At 38.9% G+C, this 13,657-nt stretch overlaps 1 protein-coding gene across 1 annotated transcript in view; it reads right to left on the reverse strand.

Moving 5' to 3' along the window:
* Positions 1-13,657, reverse strand: part of KCNB2 (potassium voltage-gated channel subfamily B member 2) — a 354,729-nt gene that overhangs the window by 68,092 nt on the left and 272,980 nt on the right. The window lies entirely within an intron of this gene.

Raw genomic sequence — 13,657 nt, forward strand, 5'->3', positions numbered from 1 at the left:
ATTGAAGCTGTCTAAAATCAATGACAAAGAAAGAATCCTCAAGGCAGCCAGGGAAAAGAAGACGGTAACATACAAAGGAAAGCCCATTAGATTATCATCAGATTTTTCAGCAGAAACTCTACAAGCCAAGAGGGAGTGGAACTAAATATTCAAAGTATTGAAAGAGAGAAATTATGAGCCAAGAATAATATATCCAGCAAAGATGTCCTTTAGATATGAAGGAGGAATAGACTTTTCCAGACATACAGAAGCTGAGGGAATTTTCTAATACACGACCTACACTACAAGAAATACTAAAGGAGGCTATTCGACCACCATCAACAGGGACAATTTGTGGCAACCAAAACATAAAAAGGGGGACAGTAAAGGCCTGGACCAGAATATGGGAATGGAGAAAGTAAGTGTGCTGAAGAAAATGGAATACTCTAAATATCAAACTTTCTTTTACATAAACTTAAGGGTAACCACTCAAAAAAAATCCAGAAGTGAAATATATACTGTAATAAAAGAAGAAACAGAGGGAAACATCATAGAATACCACCACACAGAAATAATAGACAACAACAGAAAGGCAAAGAAACAATGGAGACACAGCCTTACCAGAAAACTAAAGATAGAATGACAGGAAATCCTCACATATCAATAATCACCCAAATGTAAATGTACTGAATTCACCAATAAAAAGGCACAAAGTAGCAGATTGGATCAAAAAACCAAACCCAACCATATGCTGTCTCCAAGAGACACATCTCAGCTACAAGGACAAGCATAGATTCAAAATGAAAGGGTGGAAATTGACACTCCAAGCAAATGGTATCCAGAGGAAATCAGGTGTAGCCATACTGATATCAGATGAAACAGACTTCAGGGTGGAAAAGGTAACAAGAGACAAAGATGGACATTTCATAATGGTAAAGGGGACTATACAACAAGAAGATATAACAGTCATCAATATTTATGCCCCCAATCAGGGAGCACTGAAATATACCAAGCAACTACTAACAGAACTAAAGGGAGAAATTGACCAAAACACAATTATACTATGGAACTTAAATACATCATTGACAGCTATGGATAGATCATCCAAACAGAAAATAAATAACGAAATAACCTCCCTAAATGACACATTAGATGAAATGGACATAATTGACATATATAGAGCATTTCATCCTAAAACATCAGACTATACATTTTTTTCTAGTGTACATGGAACATTCTCAAGGACAGACCATATATTGGGACATAAAATCAGCCTCAGCAAATTTAAGAAGATTGAAATCATACCAAGCATATTCTCTGATCACAAGGCTTTGAAATTGGATATCAATTGCAAAAAGAAAGCAGGAAAAAACACAAATACATGGAGATTAAACAACATACTTTTAAAGAATGACTGGGTCAAAGAAGAAATTAGAGGAGAGATCAAAAGATACATAGAAACAAATGACAATGAAAATACATCTTACCAAAATTTTTGGGATGCAGTGAAAGCAGTTTTAAGAGGGAAATTTATATCATTACAGGCCTATCTCAAGAAACAAGAAAAATCCCAAATAAATAACCTCATGTTACACCTTAAAGTACTAGAAAAAGAAGAACAAATGAAACCCAAGGTCAGCAAAAGAAAGGAAATAACAAAAATCAGAGCAGAACTAAATGAAATAGAGAACAAAAAGACAATAGAAAAAATTAATGTGACAAAGAGTTGGTTCTTTGAAAAGATTAACAAAATTGACAAACCCTTGGCTAGACTCACTAATATAAAAAGACAGAAGACACTAATTAACAAAATCAGAAATGAAAAAGGGAAGTTATCACAGACACCACAGAAATACAAAGGATCATCCAAGAATACTATGAAGGACTATATGCCACCAAATTCAATAACCTAGAAGAAATGGACAAGTTCTTAGAAACATATAGCCTTCCTAGGCTGAACCATGAAGAACTGGAAAATCTAAACAGACCGATCACCAGTAACGAAATTGAATCAGTCATCCAAAACCTTCCCAAAAGCAAAAGTCCGGGACCAGATGGCTTCACTAGTGAATTCTACCAAACCTTCAAAGAGGATCTAAAACCAATCCTTCTCGAACTCTTCCAAAAAATTAAAGAAGAGCCAGTACTCCCTAACTCATTTTATGAGGCCAACATTACCCTGATACCAAAACCTGGTAAGGACAACACAAAAAAAGAAAACTACAGACCAGTATCTCTGATGAATACAGATGCAAAAATCCTAAACAAATTCTAGCAAATCGAATACAACAATGCATTAAAAAGATTATTCATCATGACCAAGTGGGGTTCATCCCTGGGGCACAAGGATGGTTCAACATCCGCAAATCCATCAATGTGATACATCACATAAACAAAATAAAGGACAAAAATCATATGATTATATCAATTGATACAGAAAAAGCATTTGACAAGATACAACATCCATTTATGATGAAAACACTTAATAAAATAGGTACAGAAGGAAAATACCTTAACATAATAAAGGCCATATATGACAAACCCTCAGCTAATCTCATAATTAATGGTGAAAAACTGACGCCCTTTGCTCTACATTTAGGAACACGACAGGGCTGTCCCCTATCACCTCTGCTTTTCAACATAGTGTTGGAAGTCCTTGCCAGAGCAATCAGGCAAGAGAAGGAAATAAAAGGCATTCAAATTGGGAATGAAGAAGTTAAATTGTCACTCTTTGCAGATGACATGATGCTATATATAGAAAACCCTAAAGACGCCACCAAAAAGCTATTAGAAACAATCAACGAATACAGTAAAGTTGCCGGCTACAAAATCAACGTATGAAAGTCCATTGCATTCCTATATACTAACAATGAAATCTCAGAAAAAGGAATACAAAAAACAATTCCTTTTGCAATTGCAGGAAAAAGAATAAAATACCTAGGAATAAACTTAACCAAGGATGTGAAAGACTTATATGCTGAAAACTATAAGACATTTTTAAAAGAAATTGAAGAAGACACAAAGAAATGGAAAGACATTCCGTGCTCATGGATTGGAAGAATCAACATAGTTAAAATGGCCATATTACCCAAAGTAATATACAGATTTAATGCAATCCCCATCAAAATCCCAATGGCATTTTTTAAAGAAATAGAACAAAAAACCATCAGATTTGTTTGGAACCACAAAAGACCTCGGATAGCCAAAGCAATCCTAAGAAAAAAGAACAATACTGGAGGTATCACACTCCCTGACTTTAGCTTATACTACAGGGCAACAATAATCAAAACAGCATGGTATTGGCAGAAAAACAGACACATAGACCAATGGAATAGAATTGAGAACCCAGAAATAAAACCACATAAATATGGACAGATAATTTTTGACAAAGAAGCAAAAAACATACAATGGAGAAAAGACAGCCTCTTCAATAAATGGTGCTGGCAGAATTGGATAGCCACATGCAAAAGAATGAAACTGGACTGCTATCTGTCACCATGTACCAAAATTAATTCAAAATGGATCAAAGACTTAAGCATAAGACCTGACACAATAAACTGCATAGACGAAAACATAGGTACTAAACTTATGGAGCTTGGGTTCAAAGAGCATTTTATGAATTTGACTCCAAAGGCAAGGGAAGTAAAAGCTAAAATAAACGAATGGGACTATATGAAACTTAAAAGCTTCTGCACAGCAAAAGAAACCATCGACAAAATAAAGAGGCAACCAACTGAATGGGAGAAGATTTTTGCAAACAGTGCCTCCGATAAGGGGCTAATATCCAAAATATACAAGGAACTCATGCAACTCAACAACAAAAAAACAAACAACCCAATTGAAAAATGGGCAGAGGACCTGAAGAGACATTTCTCTAAAGAGGACATACAAATGGCAAATAGACATATGGAAAAATGCTCAACATCACTAATCATCAGAGAAATGCAAATAAAAACCACAATGAGATATCACCTCACCCCAGTCAGAATGGCTATCATCAACAAGACAAATAGTAACAAGTGTTGGAGAGGCTGTGGAGAAAAAGGAACCCTCATACACTGTTGGTGGGAATGCAGACTGGTGCAGCCGTTATGGATGGCAGTGTGGAGGGTCCTCAAAAAATTACGAATAGAATTACCATATGACCCAGAAATCCCTCTCCTGGGTATCTACCCAAAAAAATCTGAAAACATTTATACATAAAGGCACGTGTGCTCCAATGTTCATTGCAGCTTTGTTTATGGTGGCCAAGACATGGAAACAACCAAAATGTCCTTCGATAGATGAATGAATAAAGAAGTTGTGGTATATATACACAATGGAATATTATTCGGCGGTAAGAAAAGATGACATAGGAACATCTGTGACAACATGGATGGATCTTGAGAGTATAATGCTAAGCGAAATAAGTCAGACATAAAAAGCTGAGAACCATATGATTTCACTGATATGTGGTATATAAACCAAAAACAACAAAAGAACAAGACAAACAAATGAGAAACAAAAACTCATAGACACAGACAATAGTTTAGTGGTTACCAGAGGGTAAGGGGGGTGGGGGCTGGGAGATGAGGGTAAGGGGGATCAAATATGTGGTGATGGAAGGAAAACAGAGTCCCGGTGGTGAACACACAATGGGATTTACAGATGATGAAATACAGAATTGTACACCTGAAATCTATGTAATTTTACTAACAATTGCCACTCCAATAAATTAAAAAGAAAAGAAAACAGCACTGCCTGATAATATCCCACACTAGAATTTTCCTCTTTGCTTGCTATCCCTTGAGGCACCTCAGGTTAGGTCCTTTTGATCCTCTCCCCATCTATAAGATGGCAATAACCATGGCAAATCACTCCCCTCTTCCTTCCTCACTGGGTCCTGGAGAGACCAAACATTTGTGTGTCCCAGATTTACAGTGAGATTTTTTTTTTTTCTTTCGGAGACTCAAGCTTTACACACGGGAGGCATTACTGTCAAAGCTACAGGTTTTAGGGCCCATCTATGAGGACGTTTTGCAGGAGCAATCATCTTAGCATTTGTGTCATCCTAGATCTGTGATGGAGGAAAACAAGATTCAAAGCTCCATGCTTGAGCCAAGAGGAACTGACATGAGATAAAGGGCGCAGAAAACAGAGAATATTATTCCCTCAGAGAGTCTACATTTATTCATGGAAAGTTACCAGTGAGAGGAGCACCTCACACCAGTGTAAGACAATCTGCACTCAGGAGGAGAAGCCGCAATAAAAGCCAGATTCCCAGGAGGTCCCATTCTGTAATGACTTTACCAGGCCACTGGTAATCAGAGTAGGTTCCAGTGGGGGGAGCCTCATAGATAGAGACATATAGTGACAACTATCCTGAAACCTTATATATTGCCCACCTTGGTTCCCAAACTTTTCTTGATAAGCTTCATTTTACTACAGAGCTGTGACCACGGCGTTAAGCTGTGGAGAAAATCAAATTTGTGCTGCCAGCTTAACTCTGCAAAGTGGGAAAATTCCTGCTTAGTTTCTGTGCCTTAACAGTTTAAAACTGCCGTGTTGAGAAATAATTTAACAACTTCAGTAAAAAATGGCTAAATCGCACATTATGGTAAAGAGAGAAAGTTACTCCCAGATCTAAGCATTTTTTTTTCTTGCAAAAGCACTTTTCTTTTTATAAAAATTAGTGTAGTGCTGTTTTTAATGGACTTGATTAAGGTCTCTTTTTAAGACATATCTTAAAATTATACATCTCATAAAATATTGTTGGGCCAGTGCAATTTGGTTAGTCCTTTTAATGCATTTTAAAACATTATAATTTTAAAAAATGGGAACTATGAATTAAAATAATAAATGTGTGGGTTTATACGTGTCACCATTCTTTCTGTTGGTTTAAAGCACTGTACATATATTATCTTGACCACTTATGCATGCAGAAAGGTGCAGGAACTAGCGAAATTGTCAGTTTTAACATTAAAGGCCAAACAGATAAGGTTTAACAACTTTTCCGGTGTAACTTGCAATATCGGAGACTGAACTCCATTTTCACTCTAAAGGTTACTTTTTAAACATCAGCTAAGATTCCTTTTTGAGGAGCCTAGCAGAAAGAGTGAGGGCACTGACAAACGAGTTTATAAGTCTCGTGCACTACTTACTAATGTGTAATCTTGGGCAACTTACAAAACCACTCTGAGCCTCAGTTCCTTCATTGCAAAATATGCTGTTGGCAGAATTAAATTAGATAATATATGCACAGGGCCTAAAAACACTAAGTTTTTTGATGCCGGATATCCCTTCCAAGGTCAGTGCATCCCGATCATTGGTTCAAATCCAGCTGCGATCTCTCACTGTGGTGAACGAGCTCCTCTACTTCTTTTCACTAGTCTTCACTCTTCCTTAACCCTTTTGTCTATTTACCACCTGCCACCTTGCCCTGTTGTTTCCATTTCATCTACCCACCTCCACCTCCAGGCAGACCAGTCATGTTAACCCTTTGCAACCAACCACCAGACAGGCACCTGTGACTGTACCATTTTTAACTCTTTGTGAGCTGACCCCTCATGAAGGGCCACAAGTCCTTCAGGTCTGCCCTCCACTCACAACGGTCTTCTTCCAATTCCTGGAAAGTCTAGTTTCTGGTTGCCAAGACCTTAAATCTGGGTCTTCCATGTGTTCTTTCTTTTGCCTGGCTATTCTGTCCCCTTCTATTTAACTGGGCACTTCCTACTCCTCCCTCAACTCTCATCCTAATGACCCTTCCTGGGGGAGGCCTTCTTTGAGCCCCTAGACCAGGTTCCATTCCCTTTCTAGAAGCTCTTGCACCTTTCACCATGCACAGTACAGACTCGTTACGTGTCTGATTCTCCCAAGAGGCTGCATGCTCCTTCAAGGTAGCGATTGAGTCGTCCCAGCACACAAGGTCTGCACATAATAAGTGCTCAGTAAATAGTGAAGAAATGAATAGAAACAATAAATAAAATGAGACTGTAGTTCTCAATAAATACAGTGCAGGTCAGTCCTTGCACTGGGTGCAAAGGATGAGCAGGCATGTTGGGGAGAATCACAGTCTTTCTATCCATATAATTCTGGGTTTCCATCTGTTTCTGAGCTGGGGGAGGGAAGCAAGGTCTTTTGTTGAATCTCACTCACTCAGTGATATTAATAAATTGATGAAGTGAGAAAAGCTAGTATGCTGATTCTGGGAGGAAGGGAAAAAAACGTTGTTCTTGGGCAAAATATTCCAGTTGTTGCCTTTTCCATCCTGAAATATGAATACTATCTTTCAGAATAAAAAAAAAAAATCACCTTACAACACTCTTTAACTGTATCCAACTATCTGATATGCATCTGACTTTTAGAACCAAGAAAAGTGATCCATGAAAAATAGAGGAAATGTTGACCTTTTTTCCCCCAAGTGATCATAATACTTTATCTCCAGAGATGATGTAGAAACTGGTAGATTTTATCCCATCAGCACAGAAAGCCAAATCAGGTCATTCAAGCTTCATCCTCAGAAAAGAGACTCCTTCAAGGTTTCCCCATCCATTCTGCTCAACTTGTTCTCAGGTTGTTGGCGATGGTGGTGGCAACCTTACCTGGGTGCTAACTATCTGGGATCTGCACTGTCCAAGGTGACAGCCACTAGCCACACGTGGCTACTGAAGACTTCAGGTGTGAAGAGTCCAAATTGGGACCTGCTATAAGTGTAACCTACACATTAGATTTCAGATAGCATGGAAAGAGAGAGTGTAAAATGGTAATGATTTTTACATTGTTTACATGTTGAAATGATAACAGCTTGGATACATTGGGCTACATGAACTATGTTGTTAGTGTACATTTCACCTGGTTAGTTTTACTTTTTTGATGTGGCTACTGGAAAATGTAAAACGTGGCCCATATTATTTTATTTCGATTGGACACAAAATACGTTTTCGCCGGATTGAGATGATTCCTAGCTGAGTGACTTCTGCCCTTTTACGATTCTGCTCATCGCTTCTCGGGACTGTGGCTCTTACGTTTAGTGCTTGTCTGACCATCCTGGGTCCTCTAACCCTACCTGTGACATATCAATCACCATGCCACAGTGTCTTTGCATGTGCTAGTTTCTCTCGGTGGAATGCTCGTCCTTCCTCTCCTTTTTCTCCAATGCCAGTGCAAGGATCACTTCTCTACGAAGTCTTCTCTGATAACTGAGATGTGCTCAACTTTCCCTTCCTCGTGGCACCGGTCACCGTCACATTTACTCCTTCTCTGATGACAACCCGTCTCTACATTGTTTTCTACACTGCACTTTTAAGAGGGGAGGCGTTCTTTCGTATGTTTCTGCTTGCCTGGTTCTTAGCAATTTAGGCATCTACTAGGAACTTGCTAAACATTAAGTGACTGAATGAGTTCTACCTCCTGAAGGCATGGCGAAAAATCTGAAAAAGTACTGATTCTGAGGTCGGCCCTTATGTATCACAGGCTTCGGGCTGAAAAGAGGCAACAAAAGCTAACTTTTAAACAGCGCCCTCCTAACACTTTAAAACTACGGATTCACGGATACTTGCATATTATCTGAGTTGTATTTGCCCAGTGTGTGTCGAGGAAGCTGAGATTTTCTTCATGTTGATTTGATTTTTCCTGTTTAGGAAAAAGGCGTCACATTAAAAAAGTAGAAAGATTCACTTTAGCAAATGCCTTAATAGCTTTCCTGATGAAGACAGAGCGGTCTAGGCAGAAATTAGATGCTCTAAATAAATAAGTAAATAAATATCCCATAAGTAAGTAAACATCTTCGATTCGGAATTGAAGCAAAATAGTCCGGAATGTTTTTAATTTAATTGGGAGGAAATGGCTTAGATTTACAGGCAAGTCGTTGCCAATTTTTTTGTTTACAATAAGAAGAGAATAATATCCCATAGATAGTAACTATGGAAGTACCCGCAGAGAGTGAGAAGGGTGAGATAAGGAAGCTGAATATTGTGGAAATATCCATCCACGTGTATGGAAAAACATGACTTAGAATTTAATAATAAGTAGAAATTGCAAACAACTGGGAAATTCTCCATTCAAGTCAGGCTTCTGTGAAGGTGCAGGGAAAGATTTGTCACCTTTGACGCACCCAAAATGGGCCCTTACAGCACATATTGGGGGAACGGGCATAGTAAACCCCAGAGAATTTAAAAAATCAGCTTATTCCCATTAGTTTCAGTAGTAATATTGAAGATGGCAATATCTAACATTGGTTTAATTCTTTCTGGGTTACAAAGCACCATCGTATCATGACGTATCACTTAATTCTGACAATTATCCATGGGTCAGCTGTTACTCTCATTTTCCAGATCACGAAACGGAGGCTCAGAGGTTACGGGTAACTTAGGTCAAGTTCGCTAAGAGGCAGAGCCTGGACAGGGATTCTGTGCAATGATGTACTGAAGAGTGCTTTGAGGAGAAGGGCAGTGAGGAAAGCAGAATGGAGCAAGGGAAAAAGCCACGTGAAAACATGGTCTCCGCAGGAGACCAGCTTCAGCCTGAGACCACAGGGATCTCTGGAACCCGCTGTATCAGAGATGGTCCCACCTAAAGGTCCCCCCTACGGCAAGGGAGCTGCCTCTTCTACCCGTGCCAGCTCAGTCACTGGCGACACGCTGCCCTGGGCAGACAGGGGCTGGGGTGTGTAACCTCTTGGACAAGGCAGTGCCACTTGGTCTTCCATGAGTAGGGGACAGCTCAGCTCTGCTAGCAGCCAACACTCAGAGCAGGAGAGGATGGGTGCAGGGACCCAGGAAAGGGGCCTGGCTGAGGAACAGTGTCTATTATAATAAGCGGATTGGTTAAGGGAACACAGATAATAGGTACCAACTACACTTTGAATCCAAATATACTGATTCCAAATTTGGTGCCTTTTCAATAGAATCACAGAGAAACCAACGATCTCACTTTACAGAAAGGAGCTTCTTGCTATATGCAGGGGTGGCATTTATTAACCAGACGCTAGTGCAAACACTCTCCGAAGAGTGTTTTGATGCCACTGATTACACTGTGTTAATGAGAAAGCATAATGATCATAGACTGCTTTTCTGAATTCTATGGATGTGGCGTCCAGAAGTGAATAATCCGTATCACCTAAAAAGTTACCTGATAGAACAAGAGGCTCAACTTTAAAAATGACAAATGACCAACCTTCTAAAACCGAGGATGACTAAATAATTTGTCAATACTCGTTCCCTGTTGTTGTGCATTCATTTACAGAATACTTTTCCATAGACAAATCAGACTGAGAAATTACCATCACGTTCCATTGAAGTATCTCCGCCATCCTGGACAGAGACTACAGAGGCTACAGATGAACCTATTCAGCTGCAGATTATCCACTGCTGACTATGACTATTGATTGCTTTCCCATCCCATGTAAATATTTAATAATGTGTCCTGCTATAAAACTAAGAGTAATGTAATACAACTCCAAGGCCTGTAATATTTCAACTGTAGTTTGTTTCATAGCAGCACAAATATAAATGAAGCAGTAAATTTAATGGAGTGCGTGATATTTCTGATAAATAACATAAACCTCCTTTTTGATGAGTAGAAAAGTAGTAGAAATGGTCATGAAAAGCATGGTGCAATAGTGAAAAAGGGAAATACTTATTCTAAAAGTCCTATCTGGGAAGAGAAACTCCTTCAAAAGTATTTTAAAAACTGTCTTCATTTAAGTTACATCTATAAAAACTGGCAGCCTTTTTAATTAGTGTAAATCAGTTAATAATAGTTTTGAGTGCCATGCTTGGGATTTTCAAAAGAAACCATAAGCTATAATTCCTTCATTCAGTTTTTAAGGGACAGAAAGTTAGTTATTCTGAGAATAAGATTTTAAGCTTCATGGTGAATATTAAACTTTGTTAACAGAATTAATATGTTTTCGTGTGGTTTCCCTGTCAAGAGTCCAACAGTAAAGAGATTCTGAGAAGGTGAAAAATCTTCTGGAATAAATTTCGTATCAACTTACAGTATCAATTAAAATATCATGTGAGCCCCGTGTGTAATTAAAAAATTTCTAGTAGTCACATTACAAAGAGTAAAAAGAAACAGGTAAAATCAAAATCAAGAATATATTTTACTTAATCCAATATATCTAAAATATTATCATTTAGACACGCAACGAATATAAAATCTATTAAAGAGATGTTAAAAATTCTCTCCCTTTTGGAGTAAGTCTTCAAAATTCAGTGTATATTTTACACTTATAGCACATCGCAGTGTGAACTGGCCACATTTTAAGTGTGCAGTGGCCATGTGGTCAGTAGCTACTGTATTGGACTAAAGAGAACAGAGGCATTCCAGAACCTTCTGGAATTAAACCTAAAAGAGTGCTCTGCTTCCTTTTTCACAAATAAGGGTGCTTGCTAGGTACTCTTTTAATATTAGAAAAAAGAAAACGAGTTCTTTGCTCCCCACATCCCTTGCTGTCGTTTACCATACACACCAGATGGTCTCATATCTAATCACGAGTCTGTAAAGTCAGTGGGGAAAGTTCTGGAACTCAGCAGCATGTGGCTTTCTACTAGTGGTTACAAAAAAACCCCACAAAAACAAACAAACAAACAAAAAACCAAAAAACAAGAAAGGAAGAAAGGAAGAAAGAGAAAAGAAACAGCATTTGCTCACTTCAGGTACACATCAGCTTTTTCCTCCTGGCAGCCCGACTCCTTCCTGAACAAATCATGCCTCCATGGCAGTGATGGAACCTTCTCTTTCCTCACCTGACATTTTATAGGAGTGGAGCCTCAGTACATAGATGCCCAGGGGAGCCCTGAGGGGAAGTCAACTCGCCTGCTCTGGAAGGTGCCACTTACTAGAAAGAGAAGGCAGGTCAGCTGAGAGCTACGCCGAGTTTAGTTTTCGGAGGAGAGCTCTGGCTCTGATATCCATGTCCAATTCTATAGAGAGATCTAAGGTCATTTCAAGTTCTCCACATCAAATTTCATTCTGAACCTCAAACTATAAGAATAACGCAAAATGAATGTGAAAACGTAATATAGTGGTAATTCATAGAGTGCACTTTATCATGTATTGTCCTGTCACTAATTGTTTCAGATGGCACATCTTGTCTCTTCTGACTAGAGTTCACCATAACCCCATTGTGCCTAGGTCTCAGGGCTCAGAACCCCACGTACTTAAGGATGTAAGGCAAGGATGCTACCAGTGTCCTCTGTTTAGATGTTAGAAGAAACAAGGGAGGTGGAATCTTACGTAGTTTACTTTTGAGATGTTTTACCTCATTCCATTAAAAAAAATCAGTACAGTCATATGCTTTACGGGCTCTGCTGTATTAGCTTTAGGTTCTAGGAGGATAATCAAGTCTGGTGATCATCAACTGTTATGGGATGGACTTTAGTGTCTGTGTCTGGGTTCCGTGGTTTAGTGCCAATCACAGTGGAGAGTTGCTCACTGTAGACACACACTGGGGGATGATGAGAGACGGGCTGTTTGGGGTACAGACTTAGACACAGCCAGAAATATTGGATTCCCAATCAAACGGCAATCAAATGGCTGTATCAAGAGCAAGTGACTGTAAAAGAAGGAATTTTAAGATCGACACTTACACAGAAGTCCTGCCTTATAATCACACACACACACACACACACACACACACACACACACACACAAATGGGAAGTGATTAGAATATTTAGTCTCTCTTAACTTATGCCATGTGTTACCTTTCTGCATCTCATCCACCCAGGGTTATAAAACAATTCCATTAATATTTCTCCTCTGGCACTCTCACATGAACTGGACTTTGTAATTTATAAGATTGTGTGGAGATTATTATACATCATCAAAGTCTCCAGCAGCTAATTTCTTTTGATAAAGCAGAATCTGAGCTTTGCACCATAATTACTGGCTCCCATGGACAGAGAGGAGTTTTGCAATTTATTAAATCTAAATGGCAAAAACAATCCCAATTACATCCAGCCTTTAGATGCATGCAATTAGATCTATACACCATCATACCTGAAAAATGTGCATTACTTCATTTAACAGTCACTCAACAAACATTTGTTTCATGTCTACTGGATGTCACAATGGTGCGTGATGTTGGGAAAAGAGATAGACTAGGTAAGATCCCTGCCCTCAAGGTGCATAGGGTTCTGTTTGACAAAGTGCTGAGTACTGCAGGTAACTAGACCTCAGTGACCTCAGTTGGTCACCGGGACAAACAGAATTGTTAGATGTTAGGTTGCAGATTCGAAGTCTCAGGTTTTTCGAAGACTGCCCCCCAAGCCTCGTGTTTCACAGTGGTGACAACAGAAAGATAATGCTGTCTTGCACCGTTGAAGAACTATTGGAAACGGATACCAGCAGAGCCCCTGCTCTTAAAGAGCATTTTTGGCCAGCTCTTCTCCAAAGCAATCAAGAGATTTAACTTTCTCACTTTCAACATCTATACATTTTCAATGGAGAGGGGATTTTAAAAAGTAAGCAGAATGCTGGTTTAAATGACTCACAGACTGACTAAGAGAGCTGTATTCAGGAAAACGGATTTTGTAGTCATATCATATGCATGCTTAGAATGAGAAAGAAGATGGGTAGAACTAATCCCAATGAAACTGAAAGCAATTATGATTTACATATTGTAACAAAGAATTACAAGTCTGGTGAGGGAAAACCCCTTTTTGTGGCTGAGAAAATGCGAATAATAAATACTAA

This window comes from Rhinolophus ferrumequinum, chromosome 14 (genome assembly GCF_004115265.2).
Source record: "Rhinolophus ferrumequinum isolate MPI-CBG mRhiFer1 chromosome 14, mRhiFer1_v1.p, whole genome shotgun sequence".
NCBI classification, from domain to species: Eukaryota; Metazoa; Chordata; class Mammalia; order Chiroptera; family Rhinolophidae; genus Rhinolophus; species Rhinolophus ferrumequinum.